Genomic DNA, 6,610 nt, shown 5'->3' on the forward strand with positions numbered 1-6,610 from the left:
ATACTAACAGAGCTGTAGGCCCATGATACAGAAAGGTGAAGTGAGATGCAGGAAGCTCACAGGGTGGTGAGGGCCATCAGTGGAAACATGACAGGGAATCCACAGCTCTCAGGGCCAGGCAGCCCACAGGGACCGCCGCCCCTTGAGGTAGGCACAGAGTTCCAGCATGCAGGGAGGCAGCAGGGCAGAAAGAGAGAAGGGAGGGGGCCCCCTGTCTCTTACAAAAAGGTCACACCTTCCAGGTGGCATCATCAGGCCGTAACCTGATTGGCAGTTTGGACTCCACCCCTACACAAGTGCCAGTTGACATAAAATCTAATTGCCACACCCCCTACCTGGGAAGGAGCTCTGCCCACAGTACACACACTAGTAACTATCCAATTAGCTCATTGATTTCAACAAAGCTAGATACGCAGCCAAGGAACCCTTTAAACAAGAGATGCCAAGTTAGGTCATCAGGCTCGGCGCACGCCTTCACCCGTTTCCGCAGTCCACAGGAGTCAGGGGGGCAAGGGCGTTATACACTGGGTTCAGCTGCTTGAATCCACCAGCTGCTCCCCAGGAGAAAGATGAGGCTTTCTGTTCCCATGAAGATTTACCGTCTCAGAAACCCCCAGGGGCCCTTCTCCTGTCCTGATGAGTTGTTTTACAGTGAGTCCCCATCGACTCACTGGCAGTGAGCTGTGGGGGCGAGGGGGTGGGGAGGGTGGTGAAATTGGTGAACATATTCAGCTGCTAACTGCAAGGTTGGTGGATTGAATCCCCCAGAGGCAATCAACTTGCAAAACAAAAACAAAAAAACAGCCATTGAAAACCCTACACACAGAGTGCTCCACTCTGACCCACGTGGGATCCACTGTGAGCTGGAACCAATGAGAGCAACTAGTGGTCATAATGGAACGCCAGCAAATCCAAGGGTTTTTTTCCAGAAAGAAAAAGAAAGGTCCAACAGAAATTGGTTTCTCCTTTGAACGTTCAAGATGGCAAGGAGGAATTCTATCGGTTGTCAGTACCCTGATAAAGCAGCTTCCCCACCCTCCAGGTGGGCTCCCCATTCCCACGAGATCTCATTTGCTTCGTTCTTCCTTCCGCCACGAGAATCCAGTTGTCCTGGTTCACATAAAGACAATCACTTACTGTGGGTTTTCCAGGAAACTACTGCCTGGGTCGGAAGACTACTTGTTCTTATGTACGAAAGGAAGGACCGTTTGTTCAGAAGACTTGAGTTCCTGAATAGAAGCCATATTAATATCCTTACGCCTGCACCCAGCGGCCCACCAACAGTTCAGTATTGCCAAATGAGCTGCCCTTTGTGTTGGCAGAGCGTACGCCATAAGATATAGTGCTTTTTGTCGTGGCAGTGAAGCTGGCACTCCTGCCAGAATCTACTCTTCAAGGAAATAGGCAAGAGACAATATACCCATTGACATGCATTAGCAATTTCTTCCAGTGGGTATTTTTCAATTTTCAAGTTGATTCATACTTTCAAAGCACCCTATTTACAGGGAAAAATTTATTTCCCCAAAGAAGATAATGTATCTTACCAATATGTTCATGACATCTGCCCCCACAAAAGATATACATTAGTCAGTTGTTGGGAGAAAGAACCAGAGAGAGAGGTGTCTCCCTTTCAAATGGATATAAATACATGTTATTATCATTGGTTGGCTCCATTCAGTCAGCTCTTTAATTTGCTAGGCTTAAGCACTTACAAAAATGTACATTACTACTGTCCCATTGGCTCTATACGTTTTGTTGAAAACAAAGAGCCTCTGTGAGGGAATAAAAAAATGGAATTTGTAGCAGCACAACTGACACCCTTCAAAACTCAAACCCCCAAAATATCCTTGAAAGATCATCTATAAAAAGCAAAACCTATTTGCTAGCACAAAGTTCAATGTTTGCCGGGCTCAGCACCATCCTACAGGGAGGGAGGCACGAGCGGGGGAGGGAGGTGGATGCGTCCGTCCGGTTTATGAGGCAGTCTAGTTGCAGAAGAACACGCTGCAAGCCCTGGAGACGTGTCTGAATTCTAGAGAGTAGAAGAGCCCCCTGCTGGCTGAAGGGGAAAGAGACCTGAAAGGGCCCCATGGCAGCACACTGTGCCCTGGCCCCTCATGGAGACCACCTGCACAGCAGACAAAACCATCGCTCATCTTCATGGCCTTTGATATGCTTGGGTGTTCGAACTGCCTTCAAGGCTTGGGGGTCTCATCTTTCAACCTCACTGTCTTTGAGTCCATTCTGACTCCTAGTGGCCCGATAGAACAGAACCATCCTGGGGGTTCTAAGGCTATAAATCTTTTTTTTTTTTTTTTAAGGTAAAACAGTAATTTATTGAGACCTCCCCTCTCTGTCCTCCCAGGCTCCAGGTCACTTTTGCCACGTGTAGATCTTGTGTGCCTGCCCCGGGGAGATGGAGGGCGGCAGTTGGGCAGCACACTGCTCGATGAGGTTCACAAGGCTGCTGAAGCTGGCTTCCCCGTATTGACCGTGGCCGGCAGCTCCATCTCTTCGTTTATTGCCTTCACCCGCCCCACCTTCACTGCAATTCTTCCGCAGGACCCAGCACTAGCCCGGAGAGCCCGCTGCAGGCACTGAACCACCAGCCAGCTGCATTTGATGTCCTGGATGTCAGTGCTAACGTTGCCTATCCCACGGGTGGTCACCAAGAAGTCCGGGTAATCCCCCTACATCTGAAAGAGCTCGCCCGTCTCCAGCAGGATCCTCTTGGCATTGGCCTGTTCCTTCTCCCCATCAGTGCCCACCATGGACATGGCAGCAGCAACAGGAGGCAAAAGGAGCAGAACACGATCTTGTACTTGACAGTGGATTTGTACCTCTTTTCAGAAAATCTACCAGCATCCATGTTGCCTGGGGAATGGGGAGGAGAACAGGCATGAGGTCCAGGGCCTGTCCCACCTCAGTCTGATGGGAACCCTCCAGGGAGAGCTGGAGCAGCTTCAGGTAACAGGGCTGCTCCCAGCAGTAGAGCTTCAGCAGGGAGCAGACACAGGATTCCAGCAGCCCGGCATCATTGATGGCTTCCAAACATATGCCTGGCTTCTCATACCAGCAGGGCTGCCCCAGCGGGTGAGGGATGAATCCATGATGTCATCCAGTATCCAGAGGAAAGCTTGGAGCAACTCGACCCACCAGACCACGGTCAGGGCCCACTGCAGACTGTCAGCATCCTGCTTCCTGGGCTCCAGCAGCTCCCGGAACACAGCCAGCACTGCCAAACCTTGGTTGTACTTGTAAGACTGTAAATCTTTATGAGAGCAGCAACCCTCACCTTTCTTCCACAGAGCAGCTGAGAGCTTTGAACCACCGACCTTGTGGTTAGAAGTCCAACACATAACCCACCACGCTACTAGGGTAGTCCTTCCAGCACTGTATCAGACAATATTCTGTTGTGGACCATCAGGTTTTCATTGGCTAAATTTTGGAAATAGATCTCCAGTCTCCTTTTCCTTCTGGAAGCCACTCTGAAACCTGTCTTTCCAACTTCATAGCAACACACAACCCCCCACAACACAACAGACCGACAGATGGGTGGTGAGAGTCCCCATTTCCCCCTGAATTTTCTTTCATTCTTGCAACACGTATTTGTTGAATGCTCCCTCGCCGCCAGGCACCGCTCTAAACTCTGGGGATGGCATGTTAAAGAGAGACACACACGGTCCTTGCCTTCTGAGAGTTCACCACATGAAAGGAGACACAGAACATAAACACAGAGATAGACCAGCGGTTCTCAACCTGTGGGTCACGACCCCTTTGGGGGTCAAATGACCCTTTCACAGGGGCCGCCCAATTCATAACAGTAGCAAAATTACAGTGATGAAGTAGCAACAAAAATAATGTTATGGTTGGGGGTCACCACCACATGAGGACCTATATGAAAGGGTGGCGGCTTTAGGAAGGTTGAGAACCACTGGTCTACAATGTCATGGTAAGCAGGAACCAGTCTTCTCAGAAGCGTTAGGTGGCATAATAGAGCAGGGTGAGCGAGCAGAGAATGGTGGGAGAGGGGTGCAATTTTAGACAGAAGACCGAACATTTGAACTGGATGAGGTGGGTGTGGTGTTCCACACAGAGGGGAGGAGCCAGTGTGAAAGGTAGGAAGTGGCACCTTAGAAGCACACCCAGAAGGCGAGGCTTCCAGAATAAGGAACATGGAGAGGACGCAGAGATGAGGCTAGAGCCTCAGCTCAGTCTGATGCTGGAGGGCCATCCCTGTTAAGAATTTGGGATTTTAACAGAATCCAATGGAGAGTCTTGAACAGGAAATTAACTAAATCTACTTCCTGTTTTAAATAGGTCGCTCTGTGTGCAACAGGAAGAATAGGCTGTAGGTGTAAGTGCTGACCAGCCCACTGGGAGGCTATTGCCCTGGGGCAGTTAAACCTGTGGGAATCAAAACGCACAGGGCTGCCGTGGTTCCTTCAGCCTTTGACAGGGTGCCGGTGGACCATTTTTCTATCACTCATTTTGTTGTTGGTTCAACTTTTATTGTGAACTGGGTGGCTTATGGAGGAAATGAGGATTCCATTCAACAATTCATACACAGCTTGTTTCGTGTCATTGACTGCAATCCCCCAAATGTACCATCACTTATCCCACTTCCTCCGTTTCCTATTCCGCACCCCCTCCTTTCCTCGCTCTCCTGAACCCTGTCCTCGGGTCACTGCTGCTCTTGCCACACGGAGCAGTGGATTGCACACCTCCCTGGGGCTTTTGCTCCCTTTGTGCTCCTATCCATAGTTGGGTTGAAATTGACCGTGGGGGAGAGTTCAATTCCAGACCTGCGGTGTGATGAAGGGCCATAGGTTCAGGGCTTCCATGAGTCCCTACCAATCAATAAGCCTGATTGTTTTTCCAGCTAGTTTGTTTTATTGACACGCACAGCTCAGGCCTTGACCGTCCTTGCGCAGTGGGCACAGCCGCTACTCCCGCCGCTGCTTCCTGGCCTTCGGGTTCTCCTCGTGCTAGTTGACCGTGCTAGTTGACCGGCAGCATGGGACCTGCGTTTCCTTGGGCCACAGACCCGGGGGCTTGTACATCTTACCCTGGTAGAACCTCCTGAGGCTCTCCTGAGTCTGGTTGGTTGATGACGGGGAGAACTCGAGTCATGGATTTGCGGACAACTCGGGTTTGGGAGAACTTGGACCCCACACCGCCTCGCAGCTGTGACAACTCCCCCTGCAGATAGTCCGCTGTGTAGCACCTCTTCCTTCTTGCCGCGAAGGTCCCGGGCCTTGATCTCGGTCATGGCTGAGCTTTAGAATCCTGCCGCCGCATGGTCCGAGACCAAGGGGGAAAGCAGCCCGATTGTAGCATGATTTTGAGTTTGTTCTAGGGTTTTCTCCCGCTCTATCCAGGGCCCGCGAATGCCTTTCGGAGCAGATGGCCGGGCGGCCAGGCACACGTAGTTCTTCTGGTCACAGGGTCTCGGAGGTGGGTGTTCATCTGGTCCATTAGGACTTTGGATTAATTGTTTGCAGGCACCTTTGATTTTCTTCATTCTTCTTCGTTCTGGGTGAAGAGAAATCAGTATTTGTACCTTAGAGGACTGTTAACGGACTTTTAAGACCACCCCCTGGTACTCATCAAAGCAGGATGAAGAAGTTTGCCTTCGTGGGCAATGTTGTGCCAGTTGACTGATCTATCACTCATTTTAGTAGGTGATATTTTTGTTTTCCTTCTCTGACAGGTTTCCACCTCACCTAGGTTCCAGCTTTCATAGGTTTCACAGGTTTTCATATTCAGTCAATGAATTTCACAAAATACCTTCTATTTACAGTGAAATGCAAAGAGGAATAAGATAGGTCTCTTCCTTCAAAGAGCTTTCCGTCGAGTTGGGGTAATAAGATGGACACACCTCTTGTGTGTCAAATGGAAGCCAATTTTCTCTGTAAACTTTCACCTAAGTAACAATAGTTGGGAGAGAGGGGGGAGGGCAGACACACCTCAGTAAGGAAGTGAATAATTGCTAAGCGATGTTGGCAAGAACAATGATGATGATGATGTCGGCAGTAACCAAACAAGCATCCATTGAGACAATCAGCTTTGGTTAAGAGCACACATAAGAGCTAGAGCCAGGCCTCCTGGGTTCATAATCCTGTACGATCATTTACTCGCTATGTGACTTTGGTCCCCTTTGTGCATCCGTTTTCTCCTCTGTAGAATGGATCTCATAATAGGACCCACTTCCTGGGACTGATTTAAGGAATGGATGTGTTACTGTTATATAGAAAGTGCTTCGATCAGTGCCGAGCACAAGTGGTAGTCGTTATTATCTTTATTACTTCAGTTTTCCAGATGTGATGTGATAATGACCTAAACAAGTATCAGTTGTGGAAATGGAATACAATATTTGTGACAGATGAACTTGTAAGACTTGGTGACAAAAAGATGGTTAATGAGCTATATGAAGGGTTCAGAATAGATGTTCTCTGATAGAATGATTAGGAATATGGTTTTGTTTGTTTTAAAAGAAAGCCATCTTGAGAGACAGGGAGCTTGGTTTGAGGCATGCTGAGTTTGAAGTGAATGTACCCAGCAGGGAAGTAGAGGCACCAGACTGGAGCTCAGGAAAGAGATCAAGGAT

The 6,610-nt window shown here is 49.2% G+C and overlaps 2 pseudogenes; both read right to left on the reverse strand.

Annotated features, from left to right (window-relative positions):
* Positions 1–2,373: 2,373 nt before the first annotated feature.
* Positions 2,374–3,251, reverse strand: LOC101647089 (annotated as a pseudogene).
* A 1,641-nt stretch (positions 3,252–4,892) lies between these two features.
* LOC115869209 lies at positions 4,893–5,272 on the reverse strand (annotated as a pseudogene).
* Between the last annotated feature and the right edge of the window lie 1,338 nt (positions 5,273–6,610).

This window comes from Echinops telfairi, unplaced genomic scaffold, assembly GCF_000313985.2.
Source record: "Echinops telfairi isolate 266 unplaced genomic scaffold, ASM31398v2 ScPeMD7_23;HRSCAF=83, whole genome shotgun sequence".
Lineage (NCBI taxonomy): Eukaryota > Metazoa > Chordata > Mammalia > Afrosoricida > Tenrecidae > Echinops > Echinops telfairi.